Source organism: Macrobrachium rosenbergii, chromosome 25 (genome assembly GCF_040412425.1).
Source record: "Macrobrachium rosenbergii isolate ZJJX-2024 chromosome 25, ASM4041242v1, whole genome shotgun sequence".
Taxonomy (NCBI): Eukaryota; Metazoa; Arthropoda; class Malacostraca; order Decapoda; family Palaemonidae; genus Macrobrachium; species Macrobrachium rosenbergii.
Window position 1 is genome coordinate 8,402,300 of NC_089765.1, and position 24,873 is coordinate 8,427,172.

Below are 24,873 nucleotides of genomic sequence, written 5' to 3' on the forward strand. Positions count from 1 at the left end.
TAGGCATTACTTAAGGTCTTTGCAACGTCTCTTCGGCCCCTAGCTGCATCCCCTTTCATTACTATTGCTGTACCTCTGTTGATAATCTCTTTCTTCCATCTTACTTTCCAACCTCTCCCAACAATTGTTTCATAGTGCAACTGCGAGGTTTTCCTCCTGTTACACCTTTCAGACCTTCTAACTGTCAGTTTCCGTTTCAGCGCTGAATGACCTCGTGGGTCCCAGGGCTTTGGCCTTTGGCCTAAATTCTTTATTCTGTTCTATGTGGATCTCCTCGTCTTGCTTCCTCTTGTGATCCAGCCTTTCTAACCTGTTTCTTTCCCGTTATTATCACTAGCAAGGCATCTGCTCTCCTCTCCAATATCTGGTCGAGTTCTTTAGTGTTCTGTTCTGTTATCTTCTCATTTCCTTGTCGCCATTAATTACCTGTGGTGTCCTTCGTCTTCCATGAGTTTTTTGCCGATTGCTTAAGCCGCCATAAATTATTCTGCCGTCCTTTGTTGAATGCCCTGAATATCTTATTGTTCTGTCTTACGTACCAGTAGATAGTCAGAGCATATCAGAGTGAGGAGTAGGAGACAGTAATTTATATAGATTCTGACCCCAGTTTGTGCTTGTGTTGGTGGGGGAGGTGTAATTTATGTAGATTCAGACCCCAGTTTGTGTGTGGTTGGGTTGGCAAGGGCGTTGTAGAGGGGAGGTAACGATATTCAGTATCTCTTCATTTTGAACATCTTTGAAGTTGTTATTTCTTTTACCTTGCAGAGATCACAGACTGTGAATTTCAGTATCCACACTTACTTAGAGTATTGTTTGGACTTTACTTCATTTAATTTGTCTACAGAACTGAACAGAAGACTAAGTTGCTTAATTACTGTCCATGCCTTCTCCTCATCTGTAGAACCTCATTCCTTTTCCTCTTGACCACAGGTGATATTTGGCCAGCTGTGGCAGTGACGTAAGTACTAAGTGCAAGTTTTCCAATACATCCGTAAGCTTCATTTTTAAGAGACAAGATTTCGTTTCCCCTTGCGGTTGGCCGGCAGAAATTTTCCGTCGTTCTTTTTTCAACAAGGGCTAGCCTAGTTTGCCTCATGAACTTGGCCATGTCATTTGCCTTCGCATCAAGAAATTTTATTTAGGAAGCCTTTAGAGCTTATGAAGAGTAATAGGACAATTTCAGGCATGATGAAGAATAATAGGAAATGCTGTGTACCAGGTCTTCAGTAATATTCAGTGGTGAATTATGTTGATTTTATAAAAATAAAAATTAGGAAAATTAAAGGCATGATGAAGAATAATAGGAACATATCAGGCATGTTGTCACGAACAATTCGTCAATTTCCGTTGGTAGGGAAAAATTTTGTAGATTAATCAAAAGGGTGTTATAAAAAAAAAAAACGCTGAAATTAGCTAATACGTAAATTAATAGAAATGGTTGTGAGTGATGTCCCTTATAAAAGGTATTCTGAAAGCCTATTGAAAATATACATACAAAATAGAGAATGAATCATTTTACAGTACATTTCCTGTGGAATTATTCTCTTTACCAGTAAGAAAAAGAAATCCTTGATGAAAACAAACATTATGACTCCTGGTGTGACGGGTTTAACCTAATAAGGATTCTAATTACGAATAAAGCCGTAAGCCTCACCTTGACTGTGCATCATATTTGCGTTGTGTACCAAAACACTTTTTCAATTAGGGGAAGTTCAGACGCCTTGCATCAGAATGCAGTGCTCTGTACTGGGGTGTCGTATTCTCGTAAGGCAGATGCTAAGGTAGACATTGCCAGCAATATATTGTTTTATTTGTAAATGCCATTAGCTAATAGAATATTTGTAACTGTTTATTCTGTAAGGCTTTTTGTTCTCGTGTCGGTGGTGTAATTCAAGAATGAAGAGAAAATTAATAGTATTTAAAATCTGAAATAATTTCAGTTTTTTTCTGTAGTATAGTATTCATAGAATTTTCCATCCAATTTGCGTTTTGTGTGAAAGTACTTAAGTACATAGGGTGCAATTTAACTTTGCAGAGTTGAATATGTTTGGTGTGTGCTTGCGTTCTATGTGCATGACTTCTTGTCGACAAACGTTAAACAAACTACATAGATATAGACATTCCCTTTATTTTCTCCTGTATTAATCAGTCTTTTATTTCTCCACGTTGCAAAATTGAGCATCTGAAGGTCTCTTCTCAAAGGAAAAAACATGGTGTTGTTTTTCTAATTGGCCTTATTGTAAACAGACCTCGCAAATTTGTTAAAGCATGCAAAAATGTCAGAGGGGAAAACAATTATAAATTATTCCTGTTTAATTGCCCCCCGGTGTTGACACGAGGAAAACGATAATAAGTTCGCATCCACTTGCTTGCGGAATTGCAATTTTACAGTCTTAAAAATGCCAGTCAGGGTAAAACTACTTTAGGTCACTTGCTCCCGAAAGTAGAAGCAGCAACCTAATTATTATTCCATTTTTTAAAAGCTGATATCCCTGAACGTTAGCTTCTTTTTTTTTTTTTTTTTATTAATATCTCTGGGGTGTTAAAGGTCTCTGGTGCGAGTCAAAAGAGAAAATGATTTTCATGTCCTTATAGTTTATCCTTTTGCTCCCTCACTCTTTATAGGAGTCTTATGTTTTCATTCCCTAAGGTTCTGTTTAGAGGTCTGCCAAGTACCTAACATTCAAAGTTTTATGTTGCAAGTCTATGGTTACGTACCGCAGGCATTTTAACAAGCCTCCTATGTGGTATGTCATTAAGCCCTCCGCATTTTACGGTTTTAAAATGCTTAATACTCCTTTGATAGTTGTTTATCACCATTCTGGTTTTGGCAAGAGGACCTTGGGGCAATAAAGTGTGTGTGTGTGTTTGTGTTAGAGAGAGAGAGAGAGAGAGAGAGAGAGAGAGAGAGAGAGAGAGACAGAGACACACAAGGGGAGAGAGAGAGCGCCGTAAGACAGTGTACTTTCTAAGCGCCGTAAGACAGTGTACTTTCTAAGTGTCATCTTAAAAGTTAATTTCCATCTTAATATGAAGAAGCATCTTTTTAACCCCCGTTTATGAACCCCAATAAACGCTGATGGTTGGGGTTGGGTCGGAGGAAATTTTACGTGCGCCCCTTGGAAGCGGGATGAGGGCGGAAGAAGGAAGGGGGGAGGTCCCGTGCGCCTTTTAAAGACCATTAAGAATTTGAGTTCTCGATGCCAAGCCCGAATCTAGCAATGAAATGGTAACGGTAAATGGTCATGCAAAAATATCTTTTTAAATTAGGGTGCATTTGTTAATAGCCCAGGCAGGGTTTGAAGAACTTAAAGTAGCACTAAATGTCTCCCCAGAGAGATTTAATGTTTCCAGTGTGTTTTTGTGTGTGATGTGCGTGTTTGTGTGTGTTTGGTCTCTGCCTGTCTGTCTGTCTGTCTGTGTGTCTCTCTCGCTTTGTTTTTATGCGCACATAGGTGAGTACTGTACGTTCATTTCTTAAACAGAGAGAGAGAGAGAGAGAGAGAGAGAGAGAGAGAGAGAGAAGTTAAATGAGGCCACTTTACCCCTTTAGCTTCTCTCAGTGAGTCATTTTTCCTAATTAGAATATTTCGAAAGCTTCCATTTGAAGTCTACGTGGGATGCTTGTTCTCCTAACAAGGCTTTCCAGCGATGCTCCGTGATAGAAAATGTCTCCGAAATGGGAGAGATAAAATAGATTACTTTTCTGTAAATTATTCATATCCGAATACAAAATTTGCCTCCCGGAGATTTAATTTATTGTAAGCGCCGTCTTAACCGCTGGTAATAGATTGCTTCGAAATAGGAGAGTACATTTGCTGTTATGATTTCATTTTCAGAATGCATCATTTGTATGTTGGACGTAAAATGATGCCCTTACCTTCTGATGTAGATGAACCGCCCAGAAAATACTGTAACAGTTGTTGAACATGGACTTTTTACAGTTTACTTACACTGGATTTCGGTCAATGTCGTGCCTCAGACGGTGAGGTTATAAAAGAGGTTTTCAAGTTGATTCTGCTTAGGCTGGTGGGCCAAGGATCAGAGTAACTGAAAAATAGCCAACTTGACTTGGATCCAAATATTTCAGCCACTATGTAATATCAAGGTAGGTTGGGTTGAGTTTTTTGGTTAAGTCACTTTAGCTTAGTTTTAAGTTCCATTTGGCGATCTTGTCGTTGCCTGTTGTTTTATGGTAACCCGATACATTTAGTAACAAAAATGGGATTCGCTTTAGGATACAGCAAATCAGTCATTTTTCTCAAGACAGAGTTTGGGTCGCGCAATCCTGAAGGACATTAGGAGTATTATTCATTATGCAAATGCCGTTTACTCTCCATTTCAGGGACCGCGAGTCATCGTTTTTCTCAAATGTCTTTCAAACTGATTATTTGATCGAAATGGTACTTTGACACAGTGTGCTAGACACCTCCCGCTAATTTTTGGTAATATAGTGCATTGCCAAATGGTTTTGGTTAAGGCGTTTACTCTTGACTTTTAAAGGCAAAGTCGCATGACTCGGCAGGACTAATCTACGCAATCGAACATCCCCTGTCTCCCATAGACAGGAAGGGAAGGGGGGGCGGAGATGGGGAGGCCAGGAAAGTGGGTTGAGAGAGGGATGAGTAGGGGAAGGGAGAGGGAGGGACGGGATGAAGATAAAGGACGTTCGAATGCATAATTTGGCGATGCTTGGCAACGCCATGTAAGTCAAAAGTAAAGGTCTTAACTAAAACCATTTGACAGTGAACTATATAACCAAAAATTAGCGGGAGGTGTCTTGCACACTGTGCCAAAGTACCATTTCGATCAGACAATTAGTTTAAAAGACATTTGAGAAAAACAATGACTCGCAGTCCCTGAAATGGATAGTAGTTCTAAATTTCGAAGTTTGCAAATTCGGTGTTTTCCAGTCCTTGATAATGTAATTCGCGGTAGTTTATTTTATCAAGAATCAGGTTGTTGTTTGTCAAGAAGATTGACTATAGAGGAGAAGTTTTATGTAGGTAACATTATTATAGCTGCGAAGGGAGATTAAGAATTCGAAAATTGTGGTACAGTAGGCATTACTTAAGGGTCTTTGCAGCGTCCCTTCGGCCCCTAGCTACAACCTCTTTCATTCCTTTTACTCTACCTCCGTTCATATTCTCTTCCATCCGTTCTCTCCTAACAATTGCTTCATAGTGCAACTGCGAGGTTTTTTCCTATTACACCTATCAAACCTTACTGTCACTTTCCGTTTCAGCGCTGAATGTCCTCATATGTCCCGTTCTATCTAACAATTCTCTTCTCTGAGTTTAAATTTTGATGAACCCAATGAACTTTTTTTTTTCTTTCTGAATTTCACAGTTTTATTTTTCTTCGGATAATAAATTTTTGAAAATGAGAAAAAGTTATTACAGAAAGAAATTTTAATTGAATGTCTCTTGAGCAGTTTAATCGATGTTGTGTCGTATGTCTGTGTGGCACCATTACTGATCATTCGATTTATTTGTCATTAAAATGAACCCTCAGAATTCATCTATAACTTTTTACGACTTTCACATCTAGGAAAGTTTTTCATTTTTTTTCAGCGTTTAGGAAAGTCACATTACAAAAACAAAATAGCGCCTTAAGTCCACACTCTGTGCCTAGAGCTCATATTTGCAAAAAGGGCGCGGCCGTTGGGGTGACGTTAACACAGCTCATGTGTCTGTCTCCCCTACGATTGAAACGCTGTTAAGGCCATTCAGATAGTCAGAGTAGAACTGTTTCTACAACTCAGCGCTACGGTCAACTTCTGCCATAGACGAGACAGCCTGCCACAGATAGAAAGGGGAGGAAGATATCTGGGCCCTCGAAATGTTTGTCGTAACAGATGTCGGGCTGGAGTGTCCCCTCCAGTCGGGTGCGAAGTCCAGCGGCATGGTAACAGCAGAAATCTTTAGGTTAAAAGCAGAAATGTTCATTTGAGGCATTTAATAATTGTGAACTAATTCTTAGAATATTGTATAGGGGAAAGAATTTTGGCATTTGCAGACACAAACCCACACACACACGTATGTATATGCATCAGCATCAAGCTGTTTCCCATGAATTGGCTTCATAGAAGAAATTCAGACATTATCCAGATGTAGATGTTTCTCATGTAAAAGGACATTTCTGAACCTGACAGAAAAATATCCATGGACGTGTTGTGAACTCGCCCAGAAATGTAAAACATTTGTTGCCAGTGTACTGGGTCTAGTTCCAGCAAGCTAAGCAGGGTTTCCTTTTTTCGAGAGAGAGAGAGAGAGAGAGAGAGAGAGAGAGAGAGAGAGAGAGTTTCTTTTAACAGTGTCATTGTAAATATCTTAGCAGTAACGAGTGATGTTCATATATCCATTACAAGCTCGGAAAAATTTCGTTGAACTTCGCAGAGGCATTATAGGAAAGTGGGGAATATTCTGTGTTAAAGATTCAGTGTAAACTTGGCAGATAGTACAAGCGGAGTGGTAGGGAGGGCTGTGGATGAAATGCAAAATGGTAGTGGCGGTAATAAAATCTTGTTGATTATCGGCGGAAGCGCGAAAATAGGCCGTTTTTCGGCAACCAGGTAAAAACAGTTTCGCCACACAGGAAAACGGATGCAGCATATCAGGAAAGGGTAAGATTACAAGTTAAAAACAGGACGCTTGGGTGGCAAGATCTTGCAGTCACACCCTGTATTTTTCGACCGAGAAATGGGCTTGCGAAAGATGGTGATATCACACTACTGCCTCTCAGTAGCTTTGAAAGAAACTGAGGTTCTTCCAGAGAGAGTTTTAGTTTCTCAATACTACTTCGGGCCAGCCCTAGGAGAGCTGTTAATCAGCTCAGTGGTCTGGTAAAACTAAGGTATACTTACTTACTTCTTCCAGAGAGAAAGGGCTGTGTTTAGATACAATAACCAGTTATGACAGAATAAAAAGTAATAGCGCGATGCCTTATAACACTGAATAGTGCCCCTTCTTGAAAACCTGTTCTAATGGCGCCCTAAAACTCGGTGAAAATCGTTCTGCAGTGCTCTTAGGTTTTGTGTGTACTTGTTGATTTGATATGCATTACCCACTGTTAATAGCTGCTTCCTCTAAGTTTGATATCAGTTTGATTTGTATTAATGTGCATATCGTGATAAAAGAAATCACTCGACGCCTATTGGATTGATAAACTGACTTTAAATTTTCGTGTATAGCGAGCGTCTTTGAGGATTTTTATTTTTATAGCATGCCTCTATCGGCTTGAATCATTCCATACCTTAATATATCTTCTGGGCCCATGGCCCACTGATAACCAATAAAAAAGTTCTTTAGAGCGTTTCCATAATCTTTTCATGCACATAACAAGTCCAGTTTCCAAGAAGGAAGCAGAAGTTTATTTTGATTTATGTTGGTAAGAATACGAACAAGTAAAAAATGCTCCGAAGTTTCTTCGACGCAATCGAGTTTTCTGTATAGCCGCTGCAGCGTCTAATCAAGACACCGAACATAGATCTATCTTTCGGTGGTCTCGGTATAATGCTGTATGAGCCGCGGCCAATGAAGCTTTAACTAGGGCTCGGTGGTGGCCTATCCCACATCGTTGCCAGAAGCGCGATTATGGCTAACTTCATCCTTAAATAAATTAAAACTACTAAGGCTAGAAGGCTGCAATTTGCAGCCCTCTAGCCTCAGTAGTTTTTATTTTATTTAAGGAGAGTGGATGATCAACATACCAATTTGCAGCCCTCTAACCTGGGTAGTTTTTAAGATCTGAGGTCGGACAGAATAAAGTACGGACGGACAGACAAAGCCGGCACAATAGTTTTCTTTTACAGAAAGCTAAAAGATGGAAAATGTTTACCTGGGAACTCACTGAAGGTGCGTGGAAAAAGTCATAATTTGCTTTTCCAAAGAGCCGCTGACCAAATTGAAAGGTAATTTAACGGTAAGAATGGAAGATTTTGGAACAAGAAAACCTGTTATATGGGTATATAGATTTTGGAACAAGAAAATCTGTTATATGGGTATATAGATGCCAGATACCCCAAGAACACAAAACTAAACAAAAGACAGACTTGCTTAAATTTTTAGATTGGTTTTAAGTGGCAAAAACAGTTTGTGATATAAATTGGTTTACACCAGTTTCTAAATTGATTTGATCAGGGTTAAACAGGAGTACCTAAAATTTGCATTAGTTTGAATAGTGACAAAGAAATTTGTGGTATACAAAGAATTGCCCAATTTATACATTGTGTGAATAAGAAAATTCTGACAAAAAAAAAAACCCTGACTGAAACTCTAGATTGGTTTCAATAGTGTAAATATGGTAAGGAGATGAAGTTACTTTATTGTTCAGTGCTACAAATATGGCAAAAGTAATTACCAACCTCATTACATGCAGTTTCGTAAAATAATGAAAATATACTATTTTAAAACTGAAAAGTTGTACTGTAAATTAATCTTCGATCTTGAAAAACAGGTAAAGGTAAAAATATTTCAGGATACAATCACCAACCCTAGGGGTACCTATGGACCGAGTTTCATTCGTAGCAGAAAAAATAAGATTTTTGCTTTCGAACTGAACTTCAAAAACAGGACATCATTGAAAAAAAAATAATAATAATCGCCAACCCACAAGGTACTTTCGTACCAAGCTTGACCAAAATCAGAGAAGAATAATTTTCAGTTGAACTGACCCTTGACCTTGCGACACAGTCTCCAAATTTTACGGTTTAGAGAATTCTAACTATCGTAGTTTCGGAGATGAGAAAAATCCTAACATTCATATGTGACCTTGAAAATTTGACAAACGTAAAAAGTTGAAAAAAATCGTTTCAAATTCCAAGGTACATTCTCACTAAATTTCATCATCATTGAAGGAAAAGGTAACATTATGTAAAATAAAAATAGTAAATACATTATAATAAGCAGGCAGTCTCACCCAAAAATAGTTGGCATTATCCAGTCCCCCACCCCACCACCAGTGAGCAGACATTCAGTTTTCGGCACCACAGGCACTGACGTCAGTTATGCATTAGAAAGACAAATCAAATGGAAATAGATCAAAAGGCATAACTCCTCTTTGGGATTAGAAAAGTTGGCGTGTGAGGTTATCAGGACAACACTTCATGCTCTCTGTCACAGAGAACATAAGTGTGAAACCAGTGCAACTGCATATATTTTAGAATCGAAGCAGGCCAATATTTCTATGGTTTTATACACTTTGCACCCCAACCAGAAGCTCTTCAACGTTCTGTTCCCACTGCCAAAAGCAGTGAGGTTAAGAATACATTATGCGCAAGCAGTATCATCTGGAATTAGATGGTAACGACAAACCTGTTTGGGGATTAGAACTATTAACCAGTACTTTGCCGCACCAACTTATACCCACCCATTCTCAGATGGCAGAAAAGGAGGGGGATGCTACTGCATGTACTTAGGAATCATTGCGGACCATTATACACATATATACAGTATATATAGTTTTACCTATTCCCCCCTTCACCATGCAGTAAGGTGAAGCATGCATTGTAAGCAGGCACAATATTTATTATGATCTGTAACAAAAAAAATTTTTCAATAGATCTCTTGCTGTAGTGATCAAATTTAATAGTATTTGCAATAAGTAATGCCGTTGTTGAATGGTGATATGGTCGTAGGAACAGACACATTTCTGATTTACTTCTTATTGGCATTATTACGTTACGGTCTTAAAAACCCAAGGTTATATCACTGGTTAATTTTTAAAGGTTGAAATGAAAAAAAAAAATATTTTGATTTTGATGGCGAAAATCGTGCATTCTGCAGTGAGGGAGAGAGAGAGAGAGACCCAAGCAATAAACGCGTTTGGCCGAATCCATCTACATCATTTCACGCCTTGTTACCACACACATAGATACAAACAAAAACTTACCTCCTGCCGTCGTCACATGTTAAATTTTAACTGGCAAACACTTGTGCCTTTAATGTTGTGCAAATGCTCGAATATTTTGTTGACAACAAAGGAAACTGTACTTTGTCATATTGATATCGAAGTCCGTTTTCTCCAGTATGTAAACTTACCTTGTATATTGTTTATCAACAAACCATCCTACAAAACCCGTTAGGAGTTTCATTAGTAATTCGTTAGCCTATGCAGCTGGTGTCTGGAGAGCCAATGATAGCCATTTTCTTGCTGTTGACTGATGGATGAGGGCGAGCTGTCCATTCGCATCGAGAGAGGTGGAGTAAAAAAGAGCGCCCGGTGTATAATTAACTTGTTGCTCGGAGGCAAAATCTCCAGGAACGTCGAATAAATGCAAATAAGCGAGGTGTGATGGCGCAATATTCGATTTCAACTTCCATTTATTTTATATATGTCAGAACACAGCAGGTCGCCAGTCGTAAGACCTCCTCAGTTTTCTCCCAACATGGCCACGTTTCGATAATCTCTTAAGGTCCCTTTGCATTAAAAGAGCAACTTGGAGGATGGAGGAAAAACTTAACCTGTATTCGATAAGGAGAGAGATAACCCTTGGCATAAAACTGCCCCTTAAGAGGTCTTCCGTACTTATCGGAAGTTTTTGAAAACTTCTCTCTCTCTCTCTCTCTCTCTCTCTCTCTCTCTCTCTCTCTCTCTCTCTCTCTCTCTCTCTCTCTCCACAGTATATTTTTCATATTGGGTGGTAAAGGCTTATATTTATTGGATACAGTTTAGTAGTTAAACAACTCATCATTATACAGTAATAACCACTCCAAAGTGTTTGCACGTGAGCTCTCTCTCTCTCTCTCTCTCTCTCTCTCTCTCTCTCTCTCTCTCTCTCTCTCTCTCTCTCTCTCTCTCTCTATATATATATATATATATATATATATATATATATATATATATATATATATATATATATATATATATATATGTATGTATGTGTGTGTGGATTTCTTATTGAATGGTAGGAACATATTCTTTGGATACAATTCAATAGTTAAACAACTCATCATTATGTTGCAACCCTCCAATACTTGCGTGTAAGCTCTCTCTCTCTCTCTCTCTCTCTCTCTCTCTCTCTCTCTCTCTCTCTCTCTCTCCTGTAACTGCCCTGTAAAAATGCGAAGTATGTTTTCCGAGGTCAGCAGGGCTGGGTATCAGACAGCTACAAGATATTATCTCTGCTTCCGTCTAGTTTTTTCCAAGTTCTCTATTGACTGCTCCTTCCAGGTGTTTTATGCTGTTTATACTGGACTGTTGAAGTCCTGATTGCATTTTTATAGTCCAAATCTTGGCACGCGTGCTCCTCTTGTGCCCCATGCCAATAAAACTGGGTTATTTTTGTCATGAAATGCACCTTTTTTTTTTTAACGCCGTTGTATTTCTAAATTTCTTAGTTCTCAGTCATCTTACTGAGCATATATGATACGAAAAGTACCTCTCTGTCACTTATACATTTTTCGCTCAAATATCCCAATTCTCATTTAATTTCCAAAGCATTTGTAGTTTTTGCCACCTGCCTTGGTTCACCTAATCTGTGACTCACCTCTTGTGTTATCCTACCACCATCAGTAACTTTTATTCTGCCCAGATTTCAACGTCTTAATTGCCTTTTTATATCCTCAGCTGCCACTTCTTCAAGAAGTCTGAAATTTATCCATAACCATTTCCACTGTTGGATGAGACTGATCTGCCTCTATACATTCGACAGCTAACCAAAATACTCACTCCATCGAAGCAAGGCCTAATGCTCCAGACAGCTTCTCGTCAGTTGCTGTTTCGTTTTCTAAAATCCACTTCTTCAGTAACCTCTCTGCCATCTTTAACTTTCCTCTAGTCTGACTTCCTTTTCTCCATTAAGTATTTAATGATTCTTATGTTTACCTTGCCTCATTTTTAGTTTTCTGTAAAAGAAAACTATTGTGTCCGTCCGCACTTTTTCCTGTCCCCACTTTTTCTGCCCGCCCTCAGATCTTGAAAATACAGGCTAGGGCTGAAATTAATAGTCTATATCTATCTTTATATATATATATATATATATATATATATATATATATATATATATATATATATATATATATATATATATATATATGTGTGTGTGTGTGTATGTTGTGTATAGATATATATACTTTTCATGTAATGTATAATAAATGTGTGTGTGTTTGTGAATATGAAAGGTATCTCATAAGCGCGTTACCTTTCATATTCACAAATATTTAGCCACAAATATCATTTGATATCAAAACTACCATATCTTATATAAAAATATAGTATATATATCTTATGTGTACAGTAGTATGTTTTTATCTGTTATTCCTAAGGTATAGTGAATTCGATAATAAACAATATCTTGTATATATATATATATATATATATATATATATATATATATATATATAATATATATATATAATAATATATATATATATTGTGTGTATTCTGCTATATATATATATTATATAACGCGTGTGTGCGTGTATAAATTTATATCACATCGTTTTTGGAGAGAGAACTAGACAAACGTTTATTGAAGTTCTCCAGTGATGAAGGCACTCAACACATAGTTTAAGAGACATTCATTCCTGACTTGATAAAGGGAATGTTTCTCATAACTCGGGTCATTGCAGGCAGAATGCCAGATGATGGAAGCCTTGTTTGAAGCAATGATGCATGTTCTTTTTTTCACTTTTTTTTTATTTCTTCTTCATCTGTCTGTTTAGCTACTCGTCCGCCACTCTTCCCAAAATCAAAGATGCATAGTAATGCAGGGACGCAAAACTCTCAAAACAGTACTCTCAGGTGTCTCGCCGATGATAAAACTTGTCAACTTTTTATAACTCTGGACTCTGACAAAGGCAGATGGTGAACCTGGTGTCACTGGCTTACAATAGAGGGATATTTATTTTTGTCATCCTGTGCCCTTTGTTATTTATTTATTTATTTTTTTTTATTTGTTCTGGAAGACCAGTCAATTAAACCAGATTAGGAGTCGTTCCTGCCTGCAGTTATCAATTGCTGTGATTTTGAGGTTCTTGAGCTGTGATAAGATTTAATTTATTGAGGCACAGTATTAATTTGACTTTTATTTAAATCGTTGCTAACTGTGTAACTATGTATTACTTTTGTTAGTGAAGGAATCAGTAACTTGGATGGAGAAAAATTACGGTCTCTCTTGACTTGGAACCTAAAAGGGAATAGTGTTGGTGAAAAAAGTTAAAAGGGAATAGTGTTGGTGGAAAAAGTTAAAAGTGAATAGTGTTGGTGAAAAAAGTTAAAAGGATATAGTGTTGGTGAAAAAAGTTAAATGAAATAGTGTTGGTGAAAAAAGTTAAAAAGGAATAGTGTTGGTGAAAAGGGCGAGATAAACTGTAGCTGGAGGGTATCGATGAAAAGTGATTGTAGCTTTATATAAATAGAACAGGAAGTTGGGGTACAACACAGTGATTTCTGACATACTCTTTCTTCGCTGATTACCGAAATTTTCAAGCGTTGCTTCAGCTGAGGGAAAAAAAATGAGGTTGGTAAGAAGTTCATTAGATTTAATTTCCCAAAAATGTTCCCTGTTCTTATACAGTGTTGGGTAAACATTTCATGCATGTATGTGATGTAATCTACTGGTCACTTTTTACCAGATACGTATGTGGTTGTAATAGCCACAATGCCAGTGTAATCATTTTTTTTGTGTGTCACCATTTTATCCTTTTTGAACTGCATTGATTATGTCAACAGCAGCATGCTATCAATAGTTATGAAAGATTCTGACATTTAGTTTTGCATTCAAGGAAAGCAGATGCTAATCACTCATTCATTAGCAGCCAAACATGCAGTCCTCCAAAACCAATCCATGCAGAGTCTCTTCGAGCCAGATGTTGGTGAGGTTACTCTTTAAATTTTTTAATTCATCAATATAATTCCTAAGTCTGTGATTCTGTCTAAGCGACTTTTCCTTTAATAGTGTCGTATATAACGGTATAAGCTTTCAGCGTTTGATTGTATTTATTAAAATCACCTTGAAGGGCAAATGAGGCTGGGCAAGGTTAATTCTTCATGGAACAAAAGAGGCAGCTGCATTTACATTCCAGTTTCGCTGTAAGAAGGGTCGTTTATGAGCATTAGAGTGGATCCATAAAAGAAAAAAAATCTGACGTAAAAAGATTGACGTAAGCGAAGATGGTTGGAGGCCAGAACACTCTCTCTCTCTCTCTCTCTCTCTCTCTCTCTCTCTCTCTCTCTCTCTCTCTCTCTCTCTCTCCATGTGCTGTGCAAGGGCTGGACAAAGATTTGAGCAGTCATGGAGGTTTTTTTGTCGGGGAGGGAGGCTGCAGTGTGATTAGCATGTTCTAAACAAGCAAGTCTTCAGCTGTCGCATCGCCAAACCCGTATTGCCTGAATTTGCTTTTAAGAATTTCCATATGCACGAGCACGCCAGTCCCGTGCCACGTGCCAGGTGGATGTAATTTAGAGACTCAGAGCTACCACCAATGGAACGTTGTATCCAAGCCCAGTAAGAATGATCATTTTCCACAAGATGGGGTTTGAAGATAGCGAGCGATAGAGATTGCTTTTTATTCGTTGTTATTTGCTCTTCTCTTAATTTGTATAAGCATTCTATAAGTTTTACTTTATTGATTAATTTAGATGCGTATTTATTCCGTTTCCCTTTTTATGTGTTCTGATATTTCACGTTTCTTATAATCTTAACTAATATTAATGATAAGCTTGCGATTAGAGGCGCAGTCACTTGAAATTTAGTGATGGAGTCGACGGATAGCAGTTATTTATTTTTTTTAAATCCTGTGTTACGCGTTTTTTTTCGTAGTGAGATATTAATACATTGATAACAAATCAGCCCAAGACATTAAAATAAGTTTCTGTGGTGATTTAGTTTTACTGGTGTATGAAGAGAATAAAATTATATGATCTGAGAAGAACTGTCTTGATTCAGTGCTGTAAGCTCAAGTTTTAAGACGATCGTGGAAGTTACATTTTCCGTATTTCCCCTCAGGTGACTGTCCCATATTTTCCATCTTATCGTTAGTCGTTGTACTATGTGGTATGGTGTTTGGCGTAGCTTCATCTTGCTTGGGCTGTCCCGACCGAGCTGGAACTACAGTGCTGTTATCTTGAATAGAAGAGACGATACTAAAGGAAAAGAAATGGAATACAACGGGAATCCACTGAGGAGGTATCATAAGTCTAAAAAAAGTGAGAAGAGAAAAAGTGGTTTTAGGGAAAATTGGCTGGGAGGAGGTTGTGGTTGGGGAACGGTCCCATGACTTTATACAATGGAAAATGGTCATTTAGCCCTTCGGCTAAGGACATATTGAAGTCGTTGAAATACACATACTGTCAGTGATTTGTCGATGAAGAACTTCAAAAGAAAGCAATGTAGCATTTAGAGAATCTTATCAGAGACAGAAAAGTTGAAAACGCCAGGACTGAATTTCTTAGGTTTGATCATTCTGCGGGACTAGTAGGAGATATACTGGGTAAACTGTCTTCGGAGCAGATGCAAGACGGCAAGAACACCGAGAAAGTGTCCGACTGCCCAGGGAGTTTTATTATGGGGTCTTTACTAACCAGTCAGGTTAATGGCTCATTCTGTGTGACTTGAGCTGATACCCTGCTAATTGCGTTTCTTCTGAGGTTTATGAAGCGGTAATGCATCTACGGGAGTTTTTCTCAGATTTATAACCTGCTATTCGCTTCTTGGACATTCCTCTTTGTGCAGAACGGATTTTGCTCTCGGACACATAAGGAAACATACACACATACACACAGTTAGATGTTTTACCTTACATCTTTTCCGTTGAATAGGAATACTCCAAAAAGTCTTACTCATTTACTTAATCATTTAATCTGTTGCTCTGTTCCCACTTTTATCTCCCACTTTTATCTAGGTCAATAATCATTTAATCTGTTGCTCTGTTCCCACTTTTATCTCCCACTTTTATCTAAGTCAATAATTCTGTTTGATGAAATTATACTAAACCACCTACGTCAAAACATTTTGAATGTTCAGAATATTTTAGATTCAGAAAATACATCAGGTTAATAACCCTGCTTCCAGTTATGCGCATCTCATCGGTCCCTGTTTGAAACATTGCTAGCATGTAGTTAGTGTTCATCCTTTTTATTCTTTTATCGATCAAATTGTATCATAGGTAGTTCTTCTAATCCTTTCCACGTTTTCCTTCCTGCAGGTTGAAATCTGTCTCTACTGCAGGTACGGTTTTGCCGAAATTCTGTTGAGCTGTAACTCTGCATCGTGTCACACGCCACTTGTCCAAGCCCATTAATTATTTAAGCTGAACATTACCGGTTGCTGTTTTGCTTCTCAGATTACTTTTTGTTGACTGTTTCTTATTCAGTGCTGCAAGCCTTTGTCGTTCTCTTACTGCTTCTGTTTTCCGCTTTCCTGTAAGTTTATAGCTCGTCAGTTGCTTGTCTGTTCAATTATTTTCCTTCTGTACGTCCGCACTGTTTCTGTCCGCCCTCAGATCTTAAAAACTGCTGGAGCTGAGGGACATCAAAGTGGTATCGCTGATCGTCACCCACAATCATCAAACTTGCAAATTGCAGCCCTTTCGCCTCAGTAGTTTTATATGTTAAGTTAAAAGTTAGCCATGATCGTGCGTCTGTCACCCTATGAGGTGCCAACAACACAGGCCACTTCGGGCCGTGGCTGAAAGTTTCGTGATCTTGGCTGGGGTTCATACAATGATATATGCTGTGCAAGAAAACTCAATTGCGGCGAAGACACTCCAGCGTTTTCACTTAGTTGTCATGGACTTGATACGAACACAAGGGTGGCATATCATGGGAAATCAGTCTCAGATATCAAATATACATAGTCTCCCTACACGAAAGTGATGCTATAACAGAAGGAGATGGCAGCTTCATCAGAAAGCGAATAAGACAGCTTAAAAATAGTCAGGAATTGGTATGCACCTTTATTAATTTGAGATACTGTAAATACGAAATATTTTTAGAGCAATATGTCTTAAATATTTTTTATTTTCAGAAAGAGCTACTCTCCATTTCAGGGACCGCGAGTCATCATTTTTCTCTTATATCTTTCAGACTAATTATCTGATCGAAATGGGACTTCGACACTGTGTACAAGACACCTCCCGCTAATTTTTGGTAATATAGTACATTGTCAAATGGTTTTAGTTGAGGCGTTTACTCTTGACTTACATGGTGTTGCCAAGCACCGCCAAACTATGCATTCGAACGTACTTTATCCCCATCCCATCCCTTCCTCTCCATTCCCCTCCTCATCCCTCTCTCAACCCACTTTCCTGCCCTGCCCATCGCCACCCCCCCTCTCCTATCTATGAGGGATAGCGGACGTTCTTTTGTGTAGATGAGTCCTGCTGACTCATGCGACTTTGCCTTTAAAAGTCAATAGTAAACGCCTTAACTAACACCAATTGACAATATACTATATTACCAAAATTAGCGGGAGGTGTCTTGTACACTGTGTCAAAGTACCACTTCGGTCAGATAATTAGTTTGGAAGATATTTGAGAAAAACGGTGACTCGCGGTCCCTGAAATGGAGAGAAGTGATCACACAAAGCAGATTTTGTAACGTGTTCGTGGCGCTAAATCCATGTAAGGGTATTCGAAAAAGCTCACCTCTCTAATTACTTTAAAGGTCTTATGATGCAGATTGGTTTATGGCGGATTAACAGTAAGGCTTTGAAGGCTTTGGCACGTCTGCGACGAGTATTCGCTTCATTACATAGAGAAAAGTTTAGTGCTTCGCGCACGCCATTTCTGTCAGCCTTATTATTCGAAGCGAGGCAGGAACTGTTCTCATTTTCGTTTTAGATATATAATAATAATAATAATAATAATAATAATAATAATAATAATAATAATAATAATAATAATAATAATATTGTGTGTGTGTGTGTGTGTGTGTGTGTATGTATTATTAATATAATGAGCTAAATACAGAAGTGTTTACGGAGTAGTATCTGAAAAGTCTCTGCTTTTCGTTTTTAATTGGTACATCAATATTTTTAACACTACTATAGTTTTTAATTCTCGATATTATAGCCTCGTTACAGGGTCGTCTTGTTTCATTATTATTATTATTATTATTATTATTATTATTATTATTATTATTATTATTATTATTATTATTATTATTATTATTATTATTATTATTATTATTATAATGCTAACTTTTGGTCTAAATGTTCACAATGGTTTCCTCTGTTACGACTTTTATATTTTCAATGTTTTGTAACTGTATGATTGGGTTTTCTTTAAACCTGCCAAGAACTTATAAAAGAAACTACGAGTATCGTAGGTAAGAACAAAATATTGTTTCACTGATGATTGTTAATCTTGTCTCCAGATAAGAAATGTTAAGAACAAGTCCATTTTTGACCTGCTTATTATTCATGTTCTCTAACTTTGCTCTTGTTGTTGCTTTGATATAAAATGAACAGGCTTTTGACATAGAATTTAAAAAAAAGAGTAAGTGTAAATCATCCGTCTGCTCTATGCTCTCAGATTCTACCGGTTCTGAGAAAAATCCCGTTTTTACACCTTTTTTTAATGGAATTTGACCGCAATTGCCGTACGTAACGTAAATCGCAGATTAGTAACGGTCGGCTCGATTCGAGGGAGAAATTGTTTTGCAAAGGACGTTCCTCGGGTTTTACGACGTTGTTGTCGTACTTCATTATCACAGCTTTTACTATTAACAGAATTTGATCCAGGCTCAGCATTTACAGCGTTAATTATCTCTTTATTATCACAAACTTCATTCTGAATTGAACTAACAGAATTTTCTTGAGTGGAACTTAATTGTATGAAAATGTAACACCAAAGTTGTCGAAGGTGAGTGAAAGACTTTTGTTTTCCATTTGTATTATTGTAATGGCCTGTTTACAGATTTTATCCTAAAATATTGTGTTGCTGTGTTGTTTTTTTTAGTTTTCTGTTAAAGAAAACTATTGTGCCGGCTTTGTCTGTCCGTCCGCACTTTGTTCTGTCCGCATTTTTTCTGTCATCTCTCATATCTTAAAAACGACTGAGGCTAGAGGACTGCAAATTGTTATGTTGACCATCCACCCCCAATCATCAAACATACCGTATTGCAGTCCTCTAGCCTCAGTAGTTTTTATTTGATTTAAGGTTAAATTTAGTTAGCCATAATCGTGCTTCTGACAACGATTTAGGATAGGCCACCACCTATTTTCGGTGGTCTCAATTATACCTATTTTCGGTGGCCTGAATTATATCTATTTTCGGTGGCCTTAATTATACCTGTTTTCGGCGGCCTTAATTATATCTGTTTCCGGTGGCCTTAATTATATCTGTTGTCGGTGGACTTAATTATATCTATTTTAGATGGCATTATTTATACCTATTTTCGGTGGCCTTAATTAAACCTATTTTCGGTGGCCTTAATTATACCTATTTTCGGTGGCCTTAATTATACCTATTTTCGGTGGCCTTAATTATACGCTGTACAGAAAACTCGATTGAGACGAAGAAACTTCGGCGTATTTTTTACTTTTTCTTTGTCTACTACTTCTACTACTACTACTACTACTACTACTACCACCACTACCTACCACTACTACTACTACTACTACTACCGTTGTGATGACCTTGATGTGCTGAAATGAATGAAGGGATTGTGGAAGGTCTTTGCATTGGGAGTTTTGTCTTGATGTAGGAGTTGAAGTATGAACTTAGCAGTAACTCTTCCCTTGTTAGTTTTCTGTAAAGCTATTATGTCAACTGTCTGTCTGTCCGCACTTTTCCTGTCCCGCCCTCAGATCTTAAAAACTGCTGAGGCTGGGGGCTGCAAATTGGTATGTTGTTCACACCCTCGGTCATCAACATGCCAAATTTTGGCCCACCTACAATAGTTTCTTATCATTATTTTAAGGTTAAAGTTAGCCATAATCGTGTGTCTGGCAGCGATACAGGAGAGGCCACCACCGGGCCGTGGTTAAAGTTACATAGGCTGCGGCTCAGACCACCGCTGTACAGAAAAACACGATTGCGCCGAAAACTTCGGCGCCTTATTCTGTTTTTGTTCACCAGGAAACACTCATTCTCATACATATATATATATATATATATATATATATATATATATATATATATATATATATCATACAATTATGAACATATTTATATATACACAATGTATCAGTTTGTGTATGTGTATATATATATATATATATATATATATATATATATATATATATATATATATATAAATATATATATATATATATATATATATATATATATATATATATATATATATATATATTTATTTATATATATATATATAACATTTTTACCATAAGTCTTTTCACTCATGGGAGTTGGTACCAAATGGTTGTAGTCTTGTGTTTCAGCGAGTCTTTACGAAAGCGGTTGATAGCCTGAGCACAATTTATAGGTGGTGTACTCGCGGTTAGTATCTGGGACCGATCTACGAACTTGGTAAACGTGAGTCTATGTCGCACCTCTTTGGGTGACTGCACTGTTTACAAGGTGGGTTATAGGGGTTCCCCCATCCATACACCTGGAATGCACATTCATCATATACATTATGTATATATATAAATGTGTATATGTATGTAAGGCATGTATGCATATTGTGTGTGTATATGCACGCACAAAGTCAAGGTGACAGAAAGAGTTAACATTGAGGACAAATACTGAGCTCCAGAGGTAAATTGGAGTGGAGAAATTCTTTTGGAAATGTGTTGGGAAAGTGGCTTGATTGTTTTGAAAGACGTGGTTCTCAGGGAAAATCCTAAACATGGGAGAGAGAAAATGGTGAGGTAAGAGCTTGTTAGAATATAAATTAACTCAGAGTAGATGAAAAAACAAGATGATGACTGTAATGATGAGAAGAGTGAATGGAGATATATCTGTTCATTATCTTGGTTGAGAAAATAAAGTTTAGAGTTGATTTAGGTTAAAGTTGGAGAGGAAGGGATGAAAATGTAGCTGTTGTGATGGGAATCAGGTGAATTGGTTAAGGAGGGAGTAAGAAGATTATATATAAGATGAAAATGAATCGATCGTGGTAAAGACACATAATTATAAGTATAAGGAGTCTGTGTGTACCCTTAATTATTAACCTTATATTAGTTTTTGCTGATTTGTGTACACTTTGTTAGCTTTGATCAGGGCTGCAATTCAACTAAACTCTATTAAAGAACATAACTTGCCAAATGCTAGCTATAAAATTCTTATGACCCTTTGCAGGATTCCCCGAATTCTCTCAAGTTCTGATAATTTGCCAGCGAGATTCTCAGTGTCCGTAATTTCTTTATTTCCGAATATTTTGAAAACTTTTTATACTTCGTTATTATGGTGTTCGTTGACATTTTATACCCTTTACGTCTTTCTGGCAATATCCATTAACGGTTGGAATTCACATACATTTTTAAAGCCAGATAACCTTGTTTTATTTATTTAAATATTTTGGTTACTGAAAAATGACTCTTATGTTTACTTTTTGGCTCCTAAAAAATAAAACTTTTTATTCAGGTTTATGTTTTCTTGTGAGATTTTTTTATACATGGAATTTTATACGTAGTAAGATTGTATTTCTCGCTTTCGAAGATATCCTGGAAAGGGGAAAAAATATGTATATCCCGGTCTTTCATCATTCACATATATTTTTAAAGATATACATTCCAACAACACCGAAGCTGAAAAGAAACTACACTTAAATGAAATTATTTTTAAAGAATTAAGAGAGGGGGTGTGTCTCTTTCTTAGAATTATCTCTTTAATGGAGCTTTTTAATTACCATTATGAATAGGAATGAGAAGGATGCCTAGATGTTTCTGAAAGGCGTTTTGCTAATTGTTTTTATTTAGTTTTTCATTTTTTATTTAGTTATTCATGTGTTGCTTTTATTTCATATTCCTTTTTTCAGAAGGGTTCGGTCAAAAAATCTGGGTAGAAGATATTAAAGCGATGTAGAATTTTATGTTTATTGTATTCTTGAATGTGTTGTCTTCTTATTGGGGTTTAACAAGAGCTTGGAACTTTTCTCAATTTAAAATCCTTTCGCCAGACTGTATCAAGTTATAGAGGTGTCAACAGGTTTATAGTTTATATAGAAAAGTATGACCACACACACACACACACACTTGCGCTTTTGAATATAAAAGAAGGATCGCTCAGTATAGTTTTGTGTCGAATGTTAAACGAATCGCTTCATTAGCGAGTGGTCAAAACCTGACCCTGTTTGCGGGGAAGGAAATCGAGTTTCGTTAGGCGAGGCCAGTAATTTTGCGGTGAAGGGTATGTCTGTGCAACTCGGCGATTGTTGGAAGTAGTAAAATACGTTTCTCTGTACTTTAATATGAATGCATGCATATGGTTAGCCGTGTTTGTAATATGAATCCATGAATATGATTACCCTTGTTTTCTTTAATAATCATTAATTGACAGTTTCAAAATGAGCGGCTGGATTTGACATAACATCTCAAGTTATTTCGGAATAAGAGCGTAACCAATATATTTAGGAATATGAGCGTTACCAATATAATTTGGATATGAGCGTTAGCAATATATTTCGGAATATGAGCATTACCAATATATTTCGGAATATGAGCATTACCAATATATTTCAGAATATGAGCGTTACCAATATATTTCAGAATATGAGCGTTACCAATATATTTCGGAACATGAGCATTACCAGTATATTTCGGAATATGAGCATTACCAATATATTTTGGAACATGAGCGTTACCAATATATTACGGATGAAGAGCATTACCAATGTAATTTGGAATATGAGCGTTACCAATATAATTTGGAATATGAGCATTTCCAATATATTTTGAAATATGAGCGTTACCAATATATTTTGGAATATGAGCGTTACCAATATGTTTCGGAGTATGAGCGTTACCAATATTTTTCAGAATATGAGAGTTACAAATATAATTTGGAATATGAGCGTTACCAATATAATTTGGGATATGAGCGTTACCAGTATAAATTGGAATATGAGCATTTCCAATATATTTCGGAATATGAGCGTTACCAGTATATTTCGGAATATGAGCGTTTCCAATATATTTCGGAATATGAGCATTACCAATATAATTTGGAATATGAGCATTTCCAATATATTTCGTAATATGAGCGTTACCAATATATTTTGGAATATGAGCGTTACCAATATATTACGGAATAAGAGCGTTACCAATATATTTCGGAATGTGAGCGTTACCAATGGATTTTGGAATATGAGCGTTACCAATATAATTTGGAATATGAGCATTTTCAATATATTTTGGAACAAGAGCGTTACCAATATATTTTGGAATATGAACGTTACCAATATGTTTCGGAGTATGAGTATTACCAATATATTTCAGAATATGAGCATTACCAATATAATTTGGGATATGAGCGTTACCAGTATAATTTGGAATATGAGCATTTCCAATATATTTCGGAATATGAGCGTTACCAATATATTTCGGAATATAAGCGTTACCAATATGTTTCGGAATATGAGCGTTACCAATATAATTTGGAATATGAGCGTTACCAATATATTTCGGAATGTGAGACGCTACAAATATATTTCGGAATATGAGCGTTACTAATATATTTCGGAATATGAGCGTTGCTAATATATTTAGGAATATGGGCGTTACCAATATATTTATGGAATATGAGCATTACCAGTATAATTTGGTGAGCGTTACCAACATATTTCGGAATATGAGCGTTACCAATATATTTCGGAATATGAGCATTACCACCATATTTTAGAATATGAGGGTTACCAATATAATTTGGAATATGGGCGTTACCAACATATTTTGGAATAAAAGCGTTACCAATATATTTCGGAGTAAGAGCGTTACCAATATATTTCGGAATATGAGCGTTACCAATATATTTTGGAACAAGAGCGTTACCAACATATTTTGGAATATGAGCGTTACCACAGTATTTCGGAGTATGAACAAGCCCATTATAGAGCGGAATTTGAACATGCCCAGCATCCATACATGCGAACATTATCATACAAAACGTATATCAGAAAACAAGCATTTCACATATGCAACAGAATTTAAGTGTGCCCAATATCTATCGGAACACGGCCGCAAATTGACGCAGGTGTAACAGATAGCACCACTGCACCCATGCCATATCTGTCTTGTAAGTACCTTGTACATAATCATCATTACTTGGAGGTCAACCGGGGTCCATTAAACCCGTGATAATAGCTTTGATGCCCCTGCATGCCGTGGCCCCGTGTCAACCCCCTGTAAACTGGACGTAATAAATAGATAGGAGCGATTTAATTGATGGTTGACGATGTTGCCCTTGAATTTTAATGAGTGAGTAACGATTCTCCAGTCATTTACGAGGAAGAGAGAGAGAGAGAGAGAGAGAGAGAGAGAGAGAGAGAGAGATCATTTAGAGAAGAGAGAGAGAGAGAGAGAGAGAGAGAGAGAGTTGTAAATGTTTTATTTTTAGATACATAATCAGCAAAACCGTTTCAGATATTTCTCTCTCTCTCTCTCTCTCTCTCTCTCTCTCTCTCTCTCTCTCCACACACACACACACACACACACACACACACACACACACACACACACACACACACACACACACACACACACACACACATCCATCCATCCATACAAGTAGTGCTTAACTTAGAATCTGGAGACATGGGGGTGACTTGTTTGGTGTAAACATATTGTAGGTCAGAGATAAAGCTGTGTTATTCTCCATGGCTGATTAATATTTTAAGGATAGCGATAACAGTGGTCAGAGAAAGAACTTGGGTAGGTGCAAGTTTTTAAATTGAGTGTTAGCCAGAATAAAGACGTTTGATAAATGAAGATGAATGGTTCTGAGGAATGTAGCAGATGGAAGTCGT

At 37.1% G+C, this 24,873-nt stretch overlaps 1 pseudogene; it reads right to left on the minus strand.

The window, feature by feature from the left end:
• Window positions 1-5,637: 5,637 nt before the first annotated feature.
• On the minus strand, window positions 5,638-23,956 carry LOC136852157 (uncharacterized; annotated as a pseudogene).
• Between the last annotated feature and the right edge of the window lie 917 nt (window positions 23,957-24,873).